The 24,935-nt window shown below is 49.2% G+C and overlaps 2 pseudogenes; both read left to right on the top strand.

Moving 5' to 3' along the window:
- The first annotated feature begins 23,305 nt into the window (after window positions 1–23,305).
- On the top strand, window positions 23,306–23,414 carry LOC143137781 (5S ribosomal RNA; annotated as a pseudogene).
- A 74-nt stretch (window positions 23,415–23,488) lies between these two features.
- LOC143137775 (5S ribosomal RNA) lies at window positions 23,489–23,607 on the top strand (annotated as a pseudogene).
- The last annotated feature ends 1,328 nt before the right edge of the window (window positions 23,608–24,935 follow it).

Here is a 24,935-nt window from a genome sequence, read left to right as displayed (position 1 = left end):
GCTTGGAGGCACCTTTTTGGGCATGACTTGACTTTTACGCACTTTCCCCCTCTTTTTCAAGGACTCTCCCCACTAGTTCATGCCCAGCTTGGAGGCACCTTTTTGGGCATGACTTTTACGCACTTTCCCCTCTTTTTCAAGGACTCTCCCCCACTAGTTCATGCCCAGCTTGGAGGCACCTTTTTGGGCATGACTTTTACGCACTTTTCCCATCTTTTTCAAGGACTCTCCCCACTAGTTCATGCCCAGCTTGGAGGCACCTTTTTGGGCATGACTTTTACACACTTTCCCCTCTTTTTCAAGGACTCTCCCCACTAGTTCATGCCCAGCTTGGAGGGCACCTTTTTGGGCATGACTTTTACACACTTTCCCCTCTTTTTCAGGACTCTCCCCACTAGTTCAAGCCCAGCTTGGAGGCACCTTTTTGGGCATGACTTTTACGCATTTCCCCCTCTTTTTCAAGGACTCTCCCCACTAGTTCAAGCCCAGCTTGGAGGCACCTTTCTGGGCATGACTTTTACGCATTTCCCCCTCTTTTTCAAGGACTCTCCCCACTAGTTCATGCCCAGCTTGGAGGCACCTTTTTGGGCATGACTTGACTTTTACGCACTTTCCCCTCTTTTTCAAGGACTCTCCCCACTAGTTCATGCCCAGCTTGGAGGCACCTTTTTGGGCATGACTTTTACGCACTTTCCCCTCTTTTTCAAGGACTCTCCCCACTAGTTCATGCCCAGCTTGGAGGCACCTTTTTGGGCATGACTTTTACGCACTTTCCCCTCTTTTTCAAGGACTCTCCCCACTAGTTCATGCCCAGCTTGGAGGCACCTTTCTGGGCATGACTTTTACGCATTTCCCCCCTCTTTTTCAAGGACTCTCCCCCACTAGTTCATGCCCAGCTTGGAGGCACCTTTTTGGGCATGACTTTTACACACTTTCCCCTCTTTTTCAAGGACTCTCCCCACTAGTTCATGCCCAGCTTGGAGGCACCTTTTTGGGCATGACTTTTACGCACTTTCCCCTCTTTTTCAAGGACTCTCCCCACTAGTTCAAGCCCAGCTTGGAGGCACCTTTTTGGGCATGACTTTTACGCATTTTCCCCCTCTTTTTCAAGGACTCTCCCCACTAGTTCCTGCCCAGCTTGGAGGCACCTTTTTGGGCATGACTTTTACCCACTTTCCCCTCTTTTTCAAGGACTCTCCTGTCATTTTCAAGCCCAGCTTGGAGGCACCTTTCTGGGCATGACTTTTACGCTCTTTCCCCTCTTTTTCAAGGACTCTCCCCACTAGTTCATGCCCAGCTTGGAGGCACCTTTTTGGGCATGACTTTTACGCATTTCCCCCTATTTTTCAAGGACTCTCCTGTCATTTTCAAGCCCAGATTGGAGGGACCTTTCTGGGCATGACTTTTACGCATTTCCCCCTCTTTTTCAAGGACTCTCCCCACTAGTTCAAGCCCAGCTTGGAGGCACCTTTCTGGGCATGACTTTTACACACTTTCCCCTCTTTTTCAAGGACTCTCCCCACTAGTTCATGCCCAGCTTGGAGGCACCTTTTTGGGCATGACTTTTACGCACTTTCCCCTCTTTTTCAAGGACTCTCCCCACTAGTTCATGCCCAGCTTGGAGGCACCTTTTTGGGCATGACTTTTACACACTTTCCCCTCTTTTTCAAGGACTCTCCCCACTAGTTCATGCCCAGCTTGGAGGCACCTTTCTGGGCATGACTTTTACGCATTTCCCCCTCTTTTTCAAGGACTCTCCCCACTAGTTCATGCCCAGCTTGGAGGCACCTTTTTTGGGCATGACTTGACTTTTACGCACTTTCCCCTCTTTTTCAAGGACTCTCCCCACTAGTTCATGCCCAGCTTGGAGGCACCTTTTTGGGCATGACTTTTACGCACTTTCCCCTCTTTTTCAAGGACTCTCCCCACTAGTTCATGCCCAGCTTGGAGGCACCTTTTTGGGCATGACTTTTACGCACTTTCCCATCTTTTTCAAGGACTCTCCCCACTAGTTCATGCCCAGCTTGGAGGCACCTTTTTGGGCATGACTTTTACACACTTTCCCCTCTTTTTCAAGGACTCTCCCCACTAGTTCATGCCCAGCTTGGAGGCACCTTTTTGGGCATGACTTTTACACACTTTCCCCTCTTTTTCAAGGACTCTCCCCACTAGTTCAAGCCCAGCTTGGAGGCACCTTTTTGGGCATGACTTTTACGCATTTCCCCCTCTTTTTCAAGGACTCTCCCCACTAGTTCAAGCCCAGCTTGGAGGCACCTTTCTGGGCATGACTTTTACGCATTTCCCCCTCTTTTTCAAGGACTCTCCCCACTAGTTCATGCCCAGCTTGGAGGCACCTTTTTGGGGCATGACTTTTACGCACTTTCCCCTCTTTTTCAAGGACTCTCCCCACTAGTTCAAGCCCAGCTTGGAGGCACCGGCATGACTTTTACCCACTTTCCCCTCTTTTTCAAGGAGACTCCTGTCATTTTCAAGCCCAGATTGGAGGCACCTTTTTGGGCATGACTTTTACACACTTTCCCCTCTTTTTCAAGGACTCTCCCCACTAGTTCAAGCCCAGCTTGGAGGCACCTTTTTGGCATGACTTTTACGCATTTCCCCCTCTTTTTCAAGGACTCTCCCCACTAGTTCCTGCCCAGCTTGGAGGCACCTTTTTGGGCATGACTTTTACCCACTTTCCCCTCTTTTTCAAGGACTCTCCTGTCATTTTCAAGCCCAGCTTGGAGGCACCTTTCTGGCATGACTTTTACGCTCTTTCCCCTATTTTTCAAGGACTCTCCCCACTAGTTCATGCCCAGCTTGGAGGCACCTTTTTGGGCATGACTTTTACGCATTTCCCCCTATTTTTCAAGGACTCTCCTGTCATTTTCAAGCCCAGCTTGGAGGCACCTTTCTGGGCATGACTTTTACACGCTTTCCCCTCTTTTTCAAGGACTCTCCCCACTAGTTCATGCCCAGCTTGGAGGCACCTTTTTGGGCATGACTTTTACGCACTTTCCCCTCTTTTTCAAGGACTCTCCCCACTAGTTCATTGCCCAGCTTGGAGGCACCTTTTTGGGCATGACTTTTACACACTTTCCCCTCTTTTTCAAGGACTCTCCCCACTAGTTCATGCCCAGCTTGGAGGCACCTTTTTGGGCATGACTTTTACGCACTTTCCCCTCTTTTTCAAGGACTCTCCCCACTAGTTCATGCCCAGCTTGGAGGCACCTTTTTGGGCATGACTTGACTTTTACGCACTTTCCCCTCTTTTTCAAGGACTCTCCCCACTAGGAGAGATCCAGCTTGGAGGCACCTTTTTGGGCATGACTTTTACACACTTTCCCCTCTTTTTCAAGGACTCTCCCCACTAGTTCATGCCCAGCTTGGAGGCACCTTTTTGGGCATGACTTTTACGCACTTTCCCCTCTTTTTCAAGGACTCTCCCCACTAGTTCATGCCCAGCTTGGAGGCACCTTTTTGGGCATGACTTTTACGCACTTTCCCCTCTTTTTCAAGGACTCTCCCCACTAGTTCATGCCCAGCTTGGAGGCACCTTTTTGGGCATGACTTTTACGCATTTCCCCCTCTTTTTCAAGGACTCTCCCCACTAGTTCCTGCCCAGCTTGGAGGCACCTTTTTGGGCATGACTTTTACCCACTTTCCCCTCTTTTTCAAGGACTCTCCTGTCATTTTCAAGCCCAGCTTGGAGGCACCTTTCTGGGCATGACTTTTACGCTCTTTCCCCTATTTTTCAAGGACTCTCCCCACTAGTTCATGCCCAGCTTGGAGGCACCTTTTTGGGCATGACTTTTACGCATTTCCCCCTATTTTTCAAGGACTCTCCTGTCATTTTCAAGCCCAGCTTGGAGGGACCTTTCTGGGCATGACTTTTACACACTTTCCCCTCTTTTTCAAGGACTCTCCCCACTAGTTCATGCCCAGCTTGGAGGCACCTTTTTGGGCATGACTTTTACGCACTTTCCCCTCTTTTTCAAGGACTCTCCCCACTAGTTCATGCCCAGCTTGGAGGCACCTTTTTGGGCATGACTTTTACCCACTTTCCCCTCTTTTTCAAGGACTCTCCTGTCATTTTCAAGCCCAGCTTGGAGGCACCTTTCTGGGCATGACTTTTACGCTCTTTCCCCTATTTTTCAAGGACTCTCCCCACTAGTTCATGCCCAGCTTGGAGGCACCTTTTTGGGCATGACTTTTACGCATTTCCCCCTATTTTTCAAGGACTCTCCTGTCATTTTCAAGCCCAGCTTGGAGGGACCTTTCTGGGCATGACTTTTACACACTTTCCCCTCTTTTTCAAGGACTCTCCCCACTAGTTCAGGCCCAGCTTGGAGGCACCTTTTTGGGCATGACTTTTACGCACTTTCCCCTCTTTTTCAAGGACTCTCCCCACTAGTTCATGCCCAGCTTGGAGGCACCTTTTTGGGCATGACTTTTACACACTTTCCCCTCTTTTTCAAGGACTACTCTCCCCACTAGTTCATGCCCAGCTTGGAGGCACCTTTTTGGGCATGACTTTTACGCACTTTCCCTTCTTTTTCAAGGACTCTCCCCACTAGTTCATGCCCAGCTTGGAGGCACCTTTTTGGGCATGACTTGACTTTTACGCACTTTCCCCTCTTTTTCAAGGACTCTCCCCACTAGTTCATGCCCAGCTTGGAGGCACCTTTTTGGGCATGACTTTTACACACTTTCCCCTCTTTTTCAAGGACTCTCCCCACTAGTTCATGCCCAGCTTGGAGGCACCTTTTTGGGCATGACTTTTACGCACTTTCCCCTCTTTTTCAAGGACTCTCCCCACTAGTTCATGCCCAGCTTGGAGGCACCTTTTTGGGCATGACTTTTACGCACTTTCCCCTCTTTTTCAAGGACTCTCCCCACTAGTTCATGCCCAGCTTGGAGGCACCTTTCTGGGCATGACTTTTACGCATTTCCCCCTCTTTTTCAAGGACTCTCCCCACTAGTTCATGCCCAGCTTGGAGGCACCTTTTTGGGCATGACTTGACTTTTACGCACTTTCCCCTCTTTTTCAAGGACTCTCCCCACTAGTTCATGCCCAGCTTGGAGGCACCTTTTTGGGCATGACTTTTACGCACTTTCCCCTCTTTTTCAAGGACTCTCCCCACTAGTTCAAGCCCAGCTTGGAGGCACCTTTTTGGGCATGACTTTTACGCATTTCCCCCTCTTTTTCAAGGACTCTCCCCACTAGTTCCTGCCCAGCTTGGAGGCACCTTTTTGGGCATGACTTTTACCCACTTTCCCCTCTTTTTCAAGGACTCTCCTGTCATTTTCAAGCCCAGCTTGGAGGCACCTTTCTGGGCATGACTTTTACGCTCTTTCCCCTATTTTTCAAGGACTCTCCCCACTAGTTCATGCCCAGCTTGGAGGCACCTTTTTGGGCATGACTTTTACGCACTTTCCCCTCTTTTTCAAGGACTCTCCCCACTAGTTCATGCCCAGCTTGGAGGCACCTTTTTGGGCATGACTTTTACGCATTTCCCCCTATTTTTCAAGGACTCTCCTGTCATTTTCAAGCCCAGCTTGGAGGGACCTTTCTGGGCATGACTTTTACGCATTTCCCCCTCTTTTTCAAGGACTCTCCCCACTAGTTCAAGCCCAGCTTGGAGGCACCTTTCTGGGCATGACTTTTACACACTTTCCCCTCTTTTTCAAGGACTCTCCCCACTAGTTCATGCCCAGCTTGGAGGCACCTTTTTGGGCATGACTTTTACGCACTTTCCCCTCTTTTTCAAGGACTCTCCCCACTAGTTCATGCCCAGCTTGGAGGCACCTTTTTGGGCATGACTTTTACACACTTTCCCCTCTTTTTCAAGGACTCTCCCCACTAGTTCATGCCCAGCTTGGAGGCACCTTTCTGGGCATGACTTTTACACACTTTCCCCTCTTTTTCAAGGACTCTCCCCACTAGTTCATGCCCAGCTTGGAGGCACCTTTTTGGGCATGACTTTTACGCACTTTCCCCTCTTTTTCAAGGACTCTCCCCACTAGTTCATGCCCAGCTTGGAGGCACCTTTCTGGGCATGACTTTTACACACTTTCCCCTCTTTTTCAAGGACTCTCCCCACTAGTTCATGCCCAGCTTGGAGGCACCTTTTTGGGCATGACTTTTACGCACTTTCCCCTCTTTTTCAAGGACTCTCCCCACTAGTTCATGCCCAGCTTGGAGGCACCTTTCTGGGCATGACTTTTACACACTTTCCCCTCTTTTTCAAGGACTCTCCCCACTAGTTCATGCCCAGCTTGGAGGCACCTTTTTGGGCATGACTTTTACGCACTTTCCCCTCTTTTTCAAGGACTCTCCCCACTAGTTCAAGCCCAGCTTGGAGGCACCTTTTTGGGCATGACTTTTACGCATTTCCCCCTCTTTTTCAAGGACTCTCCCCACTAGTTCCTGCCCAGCTTGGAGGCACCTTTTTGGGCATGACTTTTACCCACTTTCCCCTCTTTTTCAAGGACTCTCCTGTCATTTTCAAGCCCAGCTTGGAGGCACCTTTCTGGGCATGACTTTTACGCTCTTTCCCCTATTTTTCAAGGACTCTCCCCACTAGTTCATGCCCAGCTTGGAGGCACCTTTTTGGGCATGACTTTTACGCACTTTCCCCTCTTTTTCAAGGACTCTCCCCACTAGTTCAAGCCCAGCTTGGAGGCACCTTTTTGGGCATGACTTTTACGCATTTCCCCCTCTTTTTCAAGGACTCTCCCCACTAGTTCCTGCCCAGCTTGGAGGCACCTTTTTGGGCATGACTTTTACCCACTTTCCCCTCTTTTTCAAGGACTCTCCTGTCATTTTCAAGCCCAGCTTGGAGGCACCTTTCTGGGCATGACTTTTACGCTCTTTCCCCTCTTTTTCAAGGACTCTCCCCACTAGTTCATGCCCAGCTTGGAGGCACCTTTTTGGGCATGACTTTTACGCATTTCCCCCTATTTTTCAAGGACTCTCCTGTCATTTTCAAGCCCAGATTGGAGGGACCTTTCTGGGCATGACTTTTACACACTTTCCCCTCTTTTTCAAGGACTCTCCCCACTAGTTCATGCCCAGCTTGGAGGCACCTTTTTGGGCATGACTTTTACGCACTTTCCCCTCTTTTTCAAGGACTCTCCCCACTAGTTCAAGCCCAGCTTGGAGGCACCTTTTTGGGCATGACTTTTACGCATTTCCCCCTCTTTTTCAAGGACTCTCCCCACTAGTTCCTGCCCAGCTTGGAGGCACCTTTTTGGGCATGACTTTTACCCACTTTCCCCTCTTTTTCAAGGACTCTCCTGTCATTTTCAAGCCCAGCTTGGAGGCACCTTTCTGGGCATGACTTTTACGCTCTTTCCCCTATTTTTCAAGGACTCTCCCCACTAGTTCATGCCCAGCTTGGAGGCACCTTTTTGGGCATGACTTTTACGCACTTTCCCCTCTTTTTCAAGGACTCTCCCCACTAGTTCAAGCCCAGCTTGGAGGCACCTTTTTGGGCATGACTTTTACGCATTTCCCCCTCTTTTTCAAGGACTCTCCCCACTAGTTCCTGCCCAGCTTGGAGGCACCTTTTTGGGCATGACTTTTACCCACTTTCCCCTCTTTTTCAAGGACTCTCCTGTCATTTTCAAGCCCAGCTTGGAGGCACCTTTCTGGGCATGACTTTTACGCTCTTTCCCCTCTTTTTCAAGGACTCTCCCCACTAGTTCATGCCCAGCTTGGAGGCACCTTTTTGGGCATGACTTTTACGCATTTCCCCCTATTTTTCAAGGACTCTCCTGTCATTTTCAAGCCCAGATTGGAGGGACCTTTCTGGGCATGACTTTTACGCATTTCCCCCTCTTTTTCAAGGACTCTCCCCACTAGTTCCTGCCCAGCTTGGAGGCACCTTTTTGGGCATGACTTTTACCCACTTTCCCCTCTTTTTCAAGGACTCTCCTGTCATTTTCAAGCCCAGCTTGGAGGCACCTTTCTGGGCATGACTTTTACGCTCTTTCCCCTATTTTTCAAGGACTCTCCCCACTAGTTCATGCCCAGCTTGGAGGCACCTTTTTGGGCATGACTTTTACGCACTTTCCCCTCTTTTTCAAGGACTCTCCCCACTAGTTCAAGCCCAGCTTGGAGGCACCTTTTTGGGCATGACTTTTACGCATTTCCCCCTCTTTTTCAAGGACTCTCCCCACTAGTTCCTGCCCAGCTTGGAGGCACCTTTTTGGGCATGACTTTTACCCACTTTCCCCTCTTTTTCAAGGACTCTCCTGTCATTTTCAAGCCCAGCTTGGAGGCACCTTTCTGGGCATGACTTTTACGCTCTTTCCCCTCTTTTTCAAGGACTCTCCCCACTAGTTCATGCCCAGCTTGGAGGCACCTTTTTGGGCATGACTTTTACCCACTTTCCCCTCTTTTTCAAGGACTCTCCTGTCATTTTCAAGCCCAGCTTGGAGGCACCTTTCTGGGCATGACTTTTACGCTCTTTCCCCTCTTTTTCAAGGACTCTCCCCACTAGTTCATGCCCAGCTTGGAGGCACCTTTTTGGGCATGACTTTTACGCATTTCCCCCTATTTTTCAAGGACTCTCCTGTCATTTTCAAGCCCAGATTGGAGGGACCTTTCTGGGCATGACTTTTACGCATTTCCCCCTCTTTTTCAAGGACTCTCCCCACTAGTTCCTGCCCAGCTTGGAGGCACCTTTTTGGGCATGACTTTTACCCACTTTCCCCTCTTTTTCAAGGACTCTCCTGTCATTTTCAAGCCCAGCTTGGAGGCACCTTTCTGGGCATGACTTTTACGCTCTTTCCCCTATTTTTCAAGGACTCTCCCCACTAGTTCATGCCCAGCTTGGAGGCACCTTTTTGGGCATGACTTTTACGCACTTTCCCCTCTTTTTCAAGGACTCTCCCCACTAGTTCAAGCCCAGCTTGGAGGCACCTTTTTGGGCATGACTTTTACGCATTTCCCCCTCTTTTTCAAGGACTCTCCCCACTAGTTCCTGCCCAGCTTGGAGGCACCTTTTTGGGCATGACTTTTACCCACTTTCCCCTCTTTTTCAAGGACTCTCCTGTCATTTTCAAGCCCAGCTTGGAGGCACCTTTCTGGGCATGACTTTTACGCATTTCCCCCTCTTTTTCAAGGACTCTCCCCACTAGTTCAAGCCCAGCTTGGAGGCACCTTTCTGGGCATGACTTTTACACACTTTCCCCTCTTTTTCAAGGACTCTCCCCACTAGTTCATGCCCAGCTTGGAGGCACCTTTTTGGGCATGACTTTTACGCACTTTCCCCTCTTTTTCAAGGACTCTCCCCACTAGTTCATGCCCAGCTTGGAGGCACCTTTTTGGGCATGACTTTTACACACTTTCCCCTCTTTTTCAAGGACTCTCCCCACTAGTTCATGCCCAGCTTGGAGGCACCTTTCTGGGCATGACTTTTACGCATTTCCCCCTCTTTTTCAAGGACTCTCCCCACTAGTTCATGCCCAGCTTGGAGGCACCTTTTTGGGCATGACTTGACTTTTACGCACTTTCCCCTCTTTTTCAAGGACTCTCCCCACTAGTTCATGCCCAGCTTGGAGGCACCTTTTTGGGCATGACTTTTACGCACTTTCCCCTCTTTTTCAAGGACTCTCCCCACTAGTTCATGCCCAGCTTGGAGGCACCTTTTTGGGCATGACTTTTACGCACTTTCCCATCTTTTTCAAGGACTCTCCCCACTAGTTCATGCCCAGCTTGGAGGCACCTTTTTGGGCATGACTTTTACACACTTTCCCCTCTTTTTCAAGGACTCTCCCCACTAGTTCATGCCCAGCTTGGAGGCACCTTTTTGGGCATGACTTTTACACACTTTCCCCTCTTTTTCAAGGACTCTCCCCACTAGTTCAAGCCCAGCTTGGAGGCACCTTTTTGGGCATGACTTTTACGCATTTCCCCCTCTTTTTCAAGGACTCTCCCCACTAGTTCAAGCCCAGCTTGGAGGCACCTTTCTGGGCATGACTTTTACGCATTTCCCCCTCTTTTTCAAGGACTCTCCCCACTAGTTCATGCCCAGCTTGGAGGCACCTTTTTGGGCATGACTTGACTTTTACGCACTTTCCCCTCTTTTTCAAGGACTCTCCCCACTAGTTCATGCCCAGCTTGGAGGCACCTTTTTGGGCATGACTTTTACGCACTTTCCCCTCTTTTTCAAGGACTCTCCCCACTAGTTCATGCCCAGCTTGGAGGCACCTTTTTGGGCATGACTTTTACGCACTTTCCCCTCTTTTTCAAGGACTCTCCCCACTAGTTCATGCCCAGCTTGGAGGCACCTTTCTGGGCATGACTTTTACGCATTTCCCCCTCTTTTTCAAGGACTCTCCCCACTAGTTCATGCCCAGCTTGGAGGCACCTTTTTGGGCATGACTTTTACACACTTTCCCCTCTTTTTCAAGGACTCTCCCCACTAGTTCATGCCCAGCTTGGAGGCACCTTTTTGGGCATGACTTTTACACACTTTCCCCTCTTTTTCAAGGACTCTCCCCACTAGTTCAAGCCCAGCTTGGAGGCACCTTTTTGGGCATGACTTTTACGCATTTCCCCCTCTTTTTCAAGGACTCTCCCCACTAGTTCAAGCCCAGCTTGGAGGCACCTTTCTGGGCATGACTTTTACGCATTTCCCCCTCTTTTTCAAGGACTCTCCCCACTAGTTCATGCCCAGCTTGGAGGCACCTTTTTGGGCATGACTTGACTTTTACGCACTTTCCCCTCTTTTTCAAGGACTCTCCCCACTAGTTCATGCCCAGCTTGGAGGCACCTTTTTGGGCATGACTTTTACACACTTTCCCCTCTTTTTCAAGGACTCTCCCCACTAGTTCATGCCCAGCTTGGAGGCACCTTTCTGGGCATGACTTTTACACACTTTCCCCTCTTTTTCAAGGACTCTCCCCACTAGTTCATGCCCAGCTTGGAGGCACCTTTCTGGGCATGACTTTTACGCATTTCCCCCTCTTTTTCAAGGACTCTCCCCACTAGTTCATGCCCAGCTTGGAGGCACCTTTTTGGGCATGACTTTTACCCACTTTCCCCTCTTTTTCAAGGACTCTCCCCACTAGTTCATGCCCAGCTTGGAGGCACCTTTTTGGGCATGACTTTTACCCACTTTCCCCTCTTTTTCAAGGACTCTCCCCACTAGTTCAAGCCCAGCTTGGAGGCACCTTTTTGGGCATGACTTTTATCCACTTTCCCCTCTTTTTCAAGGACTCTCCCCACTAGTTCAAGCCCAGCTTGGAGGCACCTTTCTGGGCATGACTTTTACGCATTTCCCCCTCTTTTTCAAGGACTCTCCTGTCATTTTCAAGCCCAGCTTGGAGGCACCTTTCTGGGCATGACTTTTACCCATTCCCCCCTCTTTTTCAAGGACTCTCCCCACTAGTTCAAGCCCAGCTTGGAGGCACCTTTCTGGGCATGACTTTTACGCATTTCCCCCTCTTTTTCAAGGACTCTCCCCACTAGTTCATGCCCAGCTTGGAGGCACCTTTTTGGGCATGACTTTTACGCACTTTCCCCTCTTTTTCAAGGACTCTCCCCACTAGTTCAAGCCCAGCTTGGAGGCACCGGCATGACTTTTACCCACTTTCCCCTCTTTTTCAAGGAGACTCCTGTCATTTTCAAGCCCAGCTTGGAGGCACCTTTTTGGGCATGACTTTTACACACTTTCCCCTCTTTTTCAAGGACTCTCCCCACTAGTTCCTGCCCAGCTTGGAGGCACCTTTTTGGGCATGACTTTTACCCACTTTCCCCTCTTTTTCAAGGACTCTCCTGTCATTTTCAAGCCCAGCTTGGAGGCACCTTTCTGGGCATGACTTTTACGCTCTTTCCCCTATTTTTCAAGGACTCTCCCCACTAGTTCATGCCCAGCTTGGAGGCACCTTTTTGGGCATGACTTTTACACACTTTCCCCTCTTTTTCAAGGACTCTCCCCACTAGTTCATGCCCAGCTTGGAGGCACCTTTTTGGGCATGACTTTTACGCACTTTCCCCTCTTTTTCAAGGACTCTCCCCACTAGTTCATGCCCAGCTTGGAGGCACCTTTTTGGGCATGACTTTTACGCACTTTCCCCTCTTTTTCAAGGACTCTCCCCACTAGTTCATGCCCAGCTTGGAGGCACCTTTCTGGGCATGACTTTTACGCATTTCCCCCTCTTTTTCAAGGACTCTCCCCACTAGTTCATGCCCAGCTTGGAGGCACCTTTTTGGGCATGACTTGACTTTTACGCACTTTCCCCTCTTTTTCAAGGACTCTCCCCACTAGTTCATGCCCAGCTTGGAAGCACCTTTTTGGGCATGACTTTTACACACTTTCCCCTCTTTTTCAAGGACTCTCCCCACTAGTTCATGCCCAGCTTGGAGGCACCTTTTTGGGCATGACTTTTACGCACTTTCCCCTCTTTTTCAAGGACTCTCCCCACTAGTTCAAGCCCAGCTTGGAGGCACCTTTTTGGGCATGACTTTTACGCATTTCCCCCTCTTTTTCAAGGACTCTCCCCACTAGTTCCTGCCCAGCTTGGAGGCACCTTTTTGGGCATGACTTTTACCCACTTTCCCCTTTTTTTCAAGGACTCTCCTGTCATTTTCAAGCCCAGCTTGGAGGCACCTTTCTGGGCATGACTTTTACGCTCTTTCCCCTATTTTTCAAGGACTCTCCCCACTAGTTCATGCCCAGCTTGGAGGCACCTTTTTGGGCATGACTTTTACGCACTTTCCCCTCTTTTTCAAGGACTCTCCCCACTAGTTCATGCCCAGCTTGGAGGCACCTTTTTGGGCATGACTTTTACGCATTTCCCCCTATTTTTCAAGGACTCTCCTGTCATTTTCAAGCCCAGCTTGGAGGGACCTTTCTGGGCATGACTTTTACGCATTTCCCCCTCTTTTTCAAGGACTCTCCCCACTAGTTCAAGCCCAGCTTGGAGGCACCTTTCTGGGCATGACTTTTACACACTTTCCCCTCTTTTTCAAGGACTCTCCCCACTAGTTCATGCCCAGCTTGGAGGCACCTTTTTGGGCATGACTTTTACACACTTTCCCCTCTTTTTCAAGGACTCTCCCCACTAGTTCATGCCCAGCTTGGAGGCACCTTTTTGGGCATGACTTTTACGCACTTTCCCCTCTTTTTCAAGGACTCTCCCCACTAGTTCAAGCCCAGCTTGGAGGCACCTTTTTGGGCATGACTTTTACGCATTTCCCCCTCTTTTTCAAGGACTCTCCCCACTAGTTCCTGCCCAGCTTGGAGGCACCTTTTTGGGCATGACTTTTACCCACTTTCCCCTCTTTTTCAAGGACTCTCCTGTCATTTTCAAGCCCAGCTTGGAGGCACCTTTCTGGGCATGACTTTTACGCTCTTTCCCCTATTTTTCAAGGACTCTCCCCACTAGTTCATGCCCAGCTTGGAGGCACCTTTTTGGGCATGACTTTTACGCACTTTCCCCTCTTTTTCAAGGACTCTCCCCACTAGTTCAAGCCCAGCTTGGAGGCACCTTTTTGGGCATGACTTTTACGCATTTCCCCCTCTTTTTCAAGGACTCTCCCCACTAGTTCCTGCCCAGCTTGGAGGCACCTTTTTGGGCATGACTTTTACCCACTTTCCCCTCTTTTTCAAGGACTCTCCTGTCATTTTCAAGCCCAGCTTGGAGGCACCTTTCTGGGCATGACTTTTACGCTCTTTCCCCTCTTTTTCAAGGACTCTCCCCACTAGTTCATGCCCAGCTTGGAGGCACCTTTTTGGGCATGACTTTTACGCATTTCCCCCTATTTTTCAAGGACTCTCCTGTCATTTTCAAGCCCAGATTGGAGGGACCTTTCTGGGCATGACTTTTACGCATTTCCCCCTCTTTTTCAAGGACTCTCCCCACTAGTTCAAGCCCAGCTTGGAGGCACCTTTCTGGGCATGACTTTTACACACTTTCCCCTCTTTTTCAAGGACTCTCCCCACTAGTTCATGCCCAGCTTGGAGGCACCTTTTTGGGCATGACTTTTACGCACTTTCCCCTCTTTTTCAAGGACTCTCCCCACTAGTTCATGCCCAGCTTGGAGGCACCTTTTTGGGCATGACTTTTACACACTTTCCCCTCTTTTTCAAGGACTCTCCCCACTAGTTCATGCCCAGCTTGGAGGCACCTTTCTGGGCATGACTTTTACGCATTTCCCCCTCTTTTTCAAGGACTCTCCCCACTAGTTCATGCCCAGCTTGGAGGCACCTTTTTGGGCATGACTTGACTTTTACGCACTTTCCCCTCTTTTTCAAGGACTCTCCCCACTAGTTCATGCCCAGCTTGGAAGCACCTTTTTGGGCATGACTTTTACACACTTTCCCCTCTTTTTCAAGGACTCTCCCCACTAGTTCATGCCCAGCTTGGAGGCACCTTTTTGGGCATGACTTTTACGCACTTTCCCCTCTTTTTCAAGGACTCTCCCCACTAGTTCAAGCCCAGCTTGGAGGCACCTTTTTGGGCATGACTTTTACGCATTTCCCCCTCTTTTTCAAGGACTCTCCCCACTAGTTCCTGCCCAGCTTGGAGGCACCTTTTTGGGCATGACTTTTACCCACTTTCCCCTTTTTTTCAAGGACTCTCCTGTCATTTTCAAGCCCAGCTTGGAGGCACCTTTCTGGGCATGACTTTTACGCTCTTTCCCCTATTTTTCAAGGACTCTCCCCACTAGTTCATGCCCAGCTTGGAGGCACCTTTTTGGGCATGACTTTTACGCACTTTCCCCTCTTTTTCAAGGACTCTCCCCACTAGTTCATGCCCAGCTTGGAGGCACCTTTTTGGGCATGACTTTTACGCATTTCCCCCTATTTTTCAAGGACTCTCCTGTCATTTTCAAGCCCAGCTTGGAGGGACCTTTCTGGGCATGACTTTTACGCATTTCCCCCTCTTTTTCAAGGACTCTCCCCACTAGTTCAAGCCCAGCTTGGAGGCACCTTTCTGGGCATGACTTTTACACACTTTCCCCTCTTTTTCAAGGACTCTCCCCACTAGTTCATGCCCAGCTTGGAGGCACCTTTTTGGGCATGACTTTTACGCACTTTCCCCTCTTTTTCAAGGACTCTCCCCACTAGTTCATGCCCAGCTTGGAGGCACCTTTTTGGGCATGACTTTTACACACTTTCCCCTCTTTTTCAAGGACTCTCCCCACTAGTTCATGCCCAGCTTGGAGGCACCTTTCTGGGCATGACTTTTACACACTTTCCCCTCTTTTTCAAGGACTCTCCCCACTAGTTCATGCCCAGCTTGGAGGCACCTTTTTGGGCATGACTTTTACGCACTTTCCCCTCTTTTTCAAGGACTCTCCCCACTAGTTCATGCCCAGCTTGGAGGCACCTTTCTGGGCATGACTTTTACACACTTTCCCCTCTTTTTCAAGGACTCTCCCCACTAGTTCATGCCCAGCTTGGAGGCACCTTTTTGGGCATGACTTTTACGCACTTTCCCCTCTTTTTCAAGGACTCTCCCCACTAGTTCATGCCCAGCTTGGAGGCACCTTTCTGGGCATGACTTTTACACACTTTCCCCTCTTTTTCAAGGACTCTCCCCACTAGTTCATGCCCAGCTTGGAGGCACCTTTTTGGGCATGACTTTTACGCACTTTCCCCTCTTTTTCAAGGACTCTCCCCACTAGTTCAAGCCCAGCTTGGAGGCACCTTTTTGGGCATGACTTTTACGCATTTCCCCCTCTTTTTCAAGGACTCTCCCCACTAGTTCCTGCCCAGCTTGGAGGCACCTTTTTGGGCATGACTTTTACCCACTTTCCCCTCTTTTTCAAGGACTCTCCTGTCATTTTCAAGCCCAGCTTGGAGGCACCTTTCTGGGCATGACTTTTACGCTCTTTCCCCTATTTTTCAAGGACTCTCCCCACTAGTTCATGCCCAGCTTGGAGGCACCTTTTTGGGCATGACTTTTACGCACTTTCCCCTCTTTTTCAAGGACTCTCCCCACTAGTTCAAGCCCAGCTTGGAGGCACCTTTTTGGGCATGACTTTTACGCATTTCCCCCTCTTTTTCAAGGACTCTCCCCACTAGTTCCTGCCCAGCTTGGAGGCACCTTTTTGGGCATGACTTTTACCCACTTTCCCCTCTTTTTCAAGGACTCTCCTGTCATTTTCAAGCCCAGCTTGGAGGCACCTTTCTGGGCATGACTTTTACGCTCTTTCCCCTCTTTTTCAAGGACTCTCCCCACTAGTTCATGCCCAGCTTGGAGGCACCTTTTTGGGCATGACTTTTACGCATTTCCCCCTATTTTTCAAGGACTCTCCTGTCATTTTCAAGCCCAGATTGGAGGGACCTTTCTGGGCATGACTTTTACGCATTTCCCCCTCTTTTTCAAGGACTCTCCCCACTAGTTCAAGCCCAGCTTGGAGGCACCTTTCTGGGCATGACTTTTACACACTTTCCCCTCTTTTTCAAGGACTCTCCCCACTAGTTCATGCCCAGCTTGGAGGCACCTTTTTGGGCATGACTTTTACGCACTTTCCCCTCTTTTTCAAGGACTCTCCCCACTAGTTCATGCCCAGCTTGGAGGCACCTTTTTGGGCATGACTTTTACACACTTTCCCCTCTTTTTCAAGGACTCTCCCCACTAGTTCATGCCCAGCTTGGAGGCACCTTTCTGGGCATGACTTTTACGCATTTCCCCCTCTTTTTCAAGGACTCTCCCCACTAGTTCATGCCCAGCTTGGAGGCACCTTTTTGGGCATGACTTGACTTTTACGCACTTTCCCCTCTTTTTCAAGGACTCTCCCCACTAGTTCATGCCCAGCTTGGAGGCACCTTTTTGGGCATGACTTTTACGCACTTTCCCCTCTTTTTCAAGGACTCTCCCCACTAGTTCATGCCCAGCTTGGAGGCACCTTTTTGGGCATGACTTTTACGCACTTTCCCATCTTTTTCAAGGACTCTCCCCACTAGTTCATGCCCAGCTTGGAGGCACCTTTTTGGGCATGACTTTTACACACTTTCCCCTCTTTTTCAAGGACTCTCCCCACTAGTTCATGCCCAGCTTGGAGGCACCTTTTTGGGCATGACTTTTACACACTTTCCCCTCTTTTTCAAGGACTCTCCCCACTAGTTCAAGCCCAGCTTGGAGGCACCTTTTTGGGCATGACTTTTACGCATTTCCCCCTCTTTTTCAAGGACTCTCCCCACTAGTTCAAGCCCAGCTTGGAGGCACCTTTCTGGGCATGACTTTTACGCATTTCCCCCTCTTTTTCAAGGACTCTCCCCACTAGTTCATGCCCAGCTTGGAGGCACCTTTTTGGGCATGACTTGACTTTTACGCACTTTCCCCTCTTTTTCAAGGACTCTCCCCACTAGTTCATGCCCAGCTTGGAGGCACCTTTCTGGGCATGACTTTTACGCATTTCCCCCTCTTTTTCAAGGACTCTCCCCACTAGTTCATGCCCAGCTTGGAGGCACCTTTTTGGGCATGACTTGACTTTTACGCACTTTCCCCTCTTTTTCAAGGACTCTCCCCACTAGTTCATGCCCAGCTTGGAGGCACCTTTTTGGGCATGACTTTTACGCACTTTCCCCTCTTTTTCAAGGACTCTCCCCACTAGTTCAAGCCCAGCTTGGAGGCACCTTTTTGGGCATGAATTTTACGCATTTCCCCCTCTTTTTCAAGGACTCTCCCCACTAGTTCCTGCCCAGCTTGGAGGCACCTTTTTGGGCATGACTTTTACCCACTTTCCCCTTTTTTTCAAGGACTCTCCTGTCATTTTCAAGCCCAGCTTGGAGGCACCTTTCTGGGCATGACTTTTACGCTCTTTCCCCTATTTTTCAAGGACTCTCCCCACTAGTTCATGCCCAGCTTGGAGGCACCTTTTTGGGCATGACTTTTACACACTTTCCCCTCTTTTTCAAGGACTCTCCCCACTAGTTCATGCCCAGCTTGGAGGCACCTTTCTGGGCATGACTTTTACACACTTTCCCCTCTTTTTCAAGGACTCTCCCCACTAGTTCATGCCCAGCTTGGAGGCACCTTTTTGGGCATGACTTTTACGCACTTTCCCCTCTTTTTCAAGGACTCTCCCCACTAGTTCAAGCCCAGCTTGGAGGCACCTTTCTGGGCATGACTTTTACGCATTTCCCCCTCTTTTTCAAGGACTCTCCTGTCATTTTCAAGCCCAGCTTGGAGGCACCTTTCTGGGCATGACTTTTACCCATTCCCCCCTCTTTTTCAAGGACTCTCCCCACTAGTTCAAGCCCAGCTTGGAGGCACCTTTCTGGGCATGACTTTTACGCATTTCCCCCTCTTTTTCAAGGACTCTCCCCACTAGTTCATGCCCAGCTTGGAGGCACCTTTTTGGGCATGACTTTTACGCACTTTCCCCTCTTTTTCAAGGACTCTCCCCACTAGTTCAAGCCCAGCTTGGAGGCACCGGCATGACTTTTACCCACTTTCCCCTCTTTTTCAAGGAGACTCCTGTCATTTTCAAGCCCAGCTTGGAGGCACCTTTTTGGGCATGACTTTTACACACTTTCCCCTCTTTTTCAAGGACTCTCCCCACTAGTTCAAGCCCAGCTTGGAGGCACCTTTTTGGGCATGACTTTTACGCATTTCCCCCTCTTTTTCAAGGACTCTCCCCACTAGTTCCTGCCCAGCTTGGAGGCACCTTTTTGGGCATGACTTTTACCCACTTTCCCCTCTTTTTCAAGGACTCTCCTGTCATTTTCAAGCCCAGCTTGGAGGCACCTTTCTGGGCATGACTTTTACGCTCTTTCCCCTATTTTTCAAGGACTCTCCCCACTAGTTCATGCCCAGCTTGGAGGCACCTTTTTGGGCATGACTTTTACGCATTTCCCCCTATTTTTCAAGGACTCTCCTGTCATTTTCAAGCCCAGCTTGGAGGGACCTTTCTGGGCATGACTTTTACACACTTTCCCCTCTTTTTCAAGGACTCTCCCCACTAGTTCATGCCCAGCTTGGAGGCACCTTTTTGGGCATGACTTTTACGCACTTTCCCCTCTTTTTCAAGGACTCTCCCCACTAGTTCATGCCCAGCTTGGAGGCACCTTTTTGGGCATGACTTTTACACACTTTCCCCTCTTTTTCAAGGACTCTCCCCACTAGTTCATGCCCAGCTTGGAGGCACCTTTTTGGGCATGACTTTTACGCACTTTCCCCTCTTTTTCAAGGACTCTCCCCACTAGTTCATGCCCAGCTTGGAGGCACCTTTTTGGGCATGACTTTTACACACTTTCCCCTCTTTTTCAAGGACTCTCCCCACTAGTTCATGCCCAGCTTGGAGGCACCTTTCTGGGCATGACTTTTACGCATTTCCCCCTCTTTTTCAAGGACTCTCCCCACTAGTTCATGCCCAGCTTGGAGGCACCTTTTTGGGCATGACTTGACTTTTACGCACTTTCCCCTCTTTTTCAAGGACTCTCCCCACTAGTTCATGCCCAGCTTGGAGGCACCTTTTTGGGCATGACTTTTACGCACTTTCCCCTCTTTTTCAAGGACTCTCCCCACTAGTTCATGCCCAGCTTGGAGGCACCTTTTTGGGCATGACTTTTACGCACTTTCCCATCTTTTTCAAGGACTCTCCCCACTAGTTCATGCCCAGCTTGGAGGCACCTTTTTGGGCATGACTTTTACACACTTTCCCCTCTTTTTCAAGGACTCTCCCCACTAGTTCATGCCCAGCTTGGAGGCACCTTTTTGGGCATGACTTTTACGCACTTTCCCCTCTTTTTCAAGGACTCTCCCCACTAGTTCATGCCCAGCTTGGAGGCACCTTTTTGGGCATGACTTTTACGCACTTTCCCATCTTTTTCAAGGACTCTCCCCACTAGTTCATGCCCAGCTTGGAGGCACCTTTTTGGGCATGACTTTTACACACTTTCCCCTCTTTTTCGAGGACTCTCCCCACTAGTTCATGCCCAGCTTGGAGGCACCTTTTTGGGCATGACTTTTACACACTTTCCCCTCTTTTTCAAGGACTCTCCCCACTAGTTCAAGCCCAGCTTGGAGGCACCTTTTTGGGCATGACTTTTACGCATTTCCCCCTCTTTTTCAAGGACTCTCCCCACTAGTTCAAGCCCAGCTTGGAGGCACCTTTCTGGGCATGACTTTTACGCATTTCCCCCTCTTTTTCAAGGACTCTCCCCACTAGTTCATGCCCAGCTTGGAGGCACCTTTTTGGGCATGACTTGACTTTTACGCACTTTCCCCTCTTTTTCAAGGACTCTCCCCACTAGTTCATGCCCAGCTTGGAGGCACCTTTTTGGGCATGACTTTTACGCACTTTCCCCTCTTTTTCAAGGACTCTCCCCACTAGTTCAAGCCCAGCTTGGAGGCACCTTTTTGGGCATGAATTTTACGCATTTCCCCCTCTTTTTCAAGGACTCTCCCCACTAGTTCCTGCCCAGCTTGGAGGCACCTTTTTGGGCATGACTTTTACCCACTTTCCCCTTTTTTTCAAGGACTCTCCTGTCATTTTCAAGCCCAGCTTGGAGGCACCTTTCTGGGCATGACTTTTACGCTCTTTCCCCTATTTTTCAAGGACTCTCCCCACTAGTTCATGCCCAGCTTGGAGGCACCTTTTTGGGCATGACTTTTACACACTTTCCCCTCTTTTTCAAGGACTCTCCCCACTAGTTCATGCCCAGCTTGGAGGCACCTTTCTGGGCATGACTTTTACACACTTTCCCCTCTTTTTCAAGGACTCTCCCCACTAGTTCATGCCCAGCTTGGAGGCACCTTTTTGGGCATGACTTTTACGCACTTTCCCCTCTTTTTCAAGGACTCTCCCCACTAGTTCAAGCCCAGCTTGGAGGCACCTTTTTGGGCATGACTTTTATCCACTTTCCCCTCTTTTTCAAGGACTCTCCCCACTAGTTCAAGCCCAGCTTGGAGGCACCTTTCTGGGCATGACTTTTACGCATTTCCCCCTCTTTTTCAAGGACTCTCCTGTCATTTTCAAGCCCAGCTTGGAGGCACCTTTCTGGGCATGACTTTTACCCATTCCCCCCTCTTTTTCAAGGACTCTCCCCACTAGTTCAAGCCCAGCTTGGAGGCACCTTTCTGGGCATGACTTTTACGCATTTCCCCCTCTTTTTCAAGGACTCTCCCCACTAGTTCATGCCCAGCTTGGAGGCACCTTTTTGGGCATGACTTTTACGCACTTTCCCCTCTTTTTCAAGGACTCTCCCCACTAGTTCAAGCCCAGCTTGGAGGCACCGGCATGACTTTTACCCACTTTCCCCTCTTTTTCAAGGAGACTCCTGTCATTTTCAAGCCCAGCTTGGAGGCACCTTTTTGGGCATGACTTTTACACACTTTCCCCTCTTTTTCAAGGACTCTCCCCACTAGTTCAAGCCCAGCTTGGAGGCACCTTTTTGGGCATGACTTTTACGCATTTCCCCCTCTTTTTCAAGGACTCTCCCCACTAGTTCCTGCCCAGCTTGGAGGCACCTTTTTGGGCATGACTTTTACCCACTTTCCCCTCTTTTTCAAGGACTCTCCTGTCATTTTCAAGCCCAGCTTGGAGGCACCTTTCTGGGCATGACTTTTACGCTCTTTCCCCTATTTTTCAAGGACTCTCCCCACTAGTTCATGCCCAGCTTGGAGGCACCTTTTTGGGCATGACTTTTACGCATTTCCCCCTATTTTTCAAGGACTCTCCTGTCATTTTCAAGCCCAGCTTGGAGGGACCTTTCTGGGCATGACTTTTACACACTTTCCCCTCTTTTTCAAGGACTCTCCCCACTAGTTCATGCCCAGCTTGGAGGCACCTTTTTGGGCATGACTTTTACGCACTTTCCCCTCTTTTTCAAGGACTCTCCCCACTAGTTCATGCCCAGCTTGGAGGCACCTTTTTGGGCATGACTTTTACACACTTTCCCCTCTTTTTCAAGGACTCTCCCCACTAGTTCATGCCCAGCTTGGAGGCACCTTTTTGGGCATGACTTTTACGCACTTTCCCTTCTTTTTCAAGGACTCTCCCCACTAGTTCATGCCCAGCTTGGAGGCACCTTTTTGGGCATGACTTGACTTTTACGCACTTTCCCCTCTTTTTCAAGGACTCTCCCCACTAGTTCATGCCCAGCTTGGAGGCACCTTTTTGGGCATGACTTGACTTTTACCCACTTTCCCCTCTTTTTCAAGGAGACTCCTGTCATTTTCAAGCCCAGCTTGGAGGCACCTTTTTGGGCATGACTTTTACACACTTTCCCCTCTTTTTCAAGGACTCTCCCCACTAGTTCAAGCCCAGCTTGGAGGCACCTTTTTGGGCATGACTTTTACGCATTTCCCCCTCTTTTTCAAGGACTCTCCCCACTAGTTCATGCCCAGCTTGGAGGCACCTTTTTGGGCATGACTTTTACCCACTTTCCCCTCTTTTTCAAGGACTCTCCTGTCATTTTCAAGCCCAGCTTGGAGGCACCTTTCTGGGCATGACTTTTACGCTCTTTCCCCTATTTTTCAAGGACTCTCCCCACTAGTTCATGCCCAGCTTGGAGGCACCTTTTTGGGCATGACTTTTACGCACTTTCCCCTCTTTTTCAAGGACTCTCCCCACTAGTTCATGCCCAGCTTGGAGGCACCTTTTTGGGCATGACTTTTACGCATTTCCCCCTCTTTTTCAAGGACTCTCCTGTCATTTTTTAAGCCCAGCTTGGAGGGACCTTTCTGGGCATGACTTTTACGCATTTCCCCCTCTTTTTCAAGGACTCTCCCCACTAGTTCAAGCCCAGCTTGGAGGCACCTTTCTGGGCATGACTTTTACACACTTTCCCCTCTTTTTCAAGGACTCTCCCCACTAGTTCATGCCCAGCTTGGAGGCACCTTTCTGGGCATGACTTTTACGCTCTTTCCCCTATTTTTCAAGGACTCTCCCCACTAGTTCATGCCCAGCTTGGAGGCACCTTTTTGGGCATGACTTTTACACACTTTCCCCTCTTTTTCAAGGACTCTCCCCACTAGTTCAAGCCCAGCTTGGAGGCACCTTTTTGGGCATGACTTTTACGCACTTTCCCATCTTTTTCAAGGACTCTCCCCACTAGTTCATGCCCAGCTTGGAGGCACCTTTTTGGGCATGACTTTTACGCATTTCCCCCTCTTTTTCAAGGAGTCTCCTGTCATTTTCAAGCCCAGCTTGGAGGCACCTTTCTGGGCATGACTTTTACGCACTTTCCCCTCTTTTTCAAGGACTCTCACCACTAGTTCATGCCCAGCTTGGAGGCACCTTTTTGGGCATGACTTTTACCCACTTTCCCCTCTTTTTCAAGGACTCTCCTGACTCTCCTGAGGTTGATGAACGTGTCCGAGTGTTGGAGTAATCGCTTACGGCCATACCACGCTGAGCATGCCTGATCTCGGAAGCTAAGCAGCGTCGGGCCTGATTAGTACTTGGATGGGAGACCGCCTTGGAATACCAGGTGCTGTAAGCATTTTGCTTTCCCCTACACCCGAATGCAGGCAGAGCGGTTGAGGTTGATGAACGTGTCCGAGTGTTGGAGTAATCGCTTACGGCCATACCACGCTGAGCACGCCCGCTCTCGTCTGATCACTGAAGTTAATCAGCGTCGGGCCTAGTTAGTACTTGGATGGGAGACCGCCTGAGAATACCAGGTGCTGTAAGCGTTTTGCTTTTCCCTTCACCCGCGTGCAGGCAGAGCGGTTGAGGTTGATGAACGTGTCCGAGTGTTGGAGTAATCGCTTACGGCCATACCACGCTGAACACGCCCACTTCTCTGTGTGCTGCGTAGCGTTTGTTGGTGGCTGCAGTGGAGGGAGGAAGGCTCCCTCGAGTTTTCGTTTTTTTCTTATTTTTTTTTTGAAAGTTTTAGTTTATTTTATATAGGTTAGTTTTTTTCTAAATTTATATTTTGGGTTTTGTAAGCAAACCCGACAGTTGATCTGTCTGGGGGAGCTTTTAATCCTCCGCAAAAATGGACAGTCTACATGGCAAACGACACGGACCGGCAACCGATAAACAAATGGATTTACACGTTAAGAGAGGATTTAAAGTTACAAAGATAACAGGAACGGATTTAACAACAACGAAAAAGAACTGTGGACTAAAGAAAGCTGATATACGGACTGACAAAAAGGTAACGAACAAAGGACTTGATACAGAAGATATGAGAAGGCAAGCCGATTCAAATATTTCTGACAAGGAAGGGAGAATGGTGGATTTAAATGAGCCGACGGATAACTTAAGCAAACGGGAATTAAAAGAAAGAGAACAAAACAACGATGATGGATTAAACATGTGTGAAAACTAGAATTGCGGTTCCGAGGAACTGCAAGAGTGGGTTTGATCAGTGGCACGGAACTCGGCCTCATCCAAGGATTCCAACGGTACCTCATTTATGAAAATCGGGCACACGGATCAAAAGTTGTCTGCATTAACGCAACATCCAATAAGCTAAAACGCATAAATAACATGGTTGCTATGCTGGTTGCTATGGTGGTCGCTAGGTTGACATTACAGGGGTGGTTTCTAGGTTGTTGCTAGGGTAATTAGTTAGTTGCTAGTAAGCCATCTTAAGCTGACTGCATAAAGTGATTATTTTAAGAGATACATTTTCAAACCAGAAATGTGTATAGGTCATGGTTAAAAACGTATCAGAATCTCAGAAATAATGGCCATCGCCTGCTGAGAGGCCTGAAGGGTCAGTTCTGAGGTTGTTGGCTGCTGGAACCGAAAAAAGGACTGCATTTTCTTAAAAGACAATGTGACTGAAGTGCGGGCAAAGTTTGCACAGAAATGTACGATTTTTCCCACCCTCATCGACCTCGTCATAAAACTTGTTTAAATGATCACACGACGCCTCCTTGCTGCTTTGTTGTCTACATCAGCATTTCTCAAACTTCTTTGACCTGAGGCCCAGTCAAGGCATACTTTGGGGTCATAGGGCCCACCTACATGAACCCACCCCCTCCTCCCAACCCCTATCAAATTGTAA

This window comes from Alosa pseudoharengus, unplaced genomic scaffold, assembly GCF_046254945.1.
Source record: "Alosa pseudoharengus isolate Yale_2024_CS ecotype anadromous, Long Island Sound unplaced genomic scaffold, YU_APseudo_1.1 YU_APseudo_1.1_scf_1, whole genome shotgun sequence".
NCBI classification, from domain to species: Eukaryota; Metazoa; Chordata; class Actinopteri; order Clupeiformes; family Clupeidae; genus Alosa; species Alosa pseudoharengus.
Note: the sequence above shows the minus strand (reverse complement) of the source record. Positions and strands in the feature narration are given on the sequence as shown.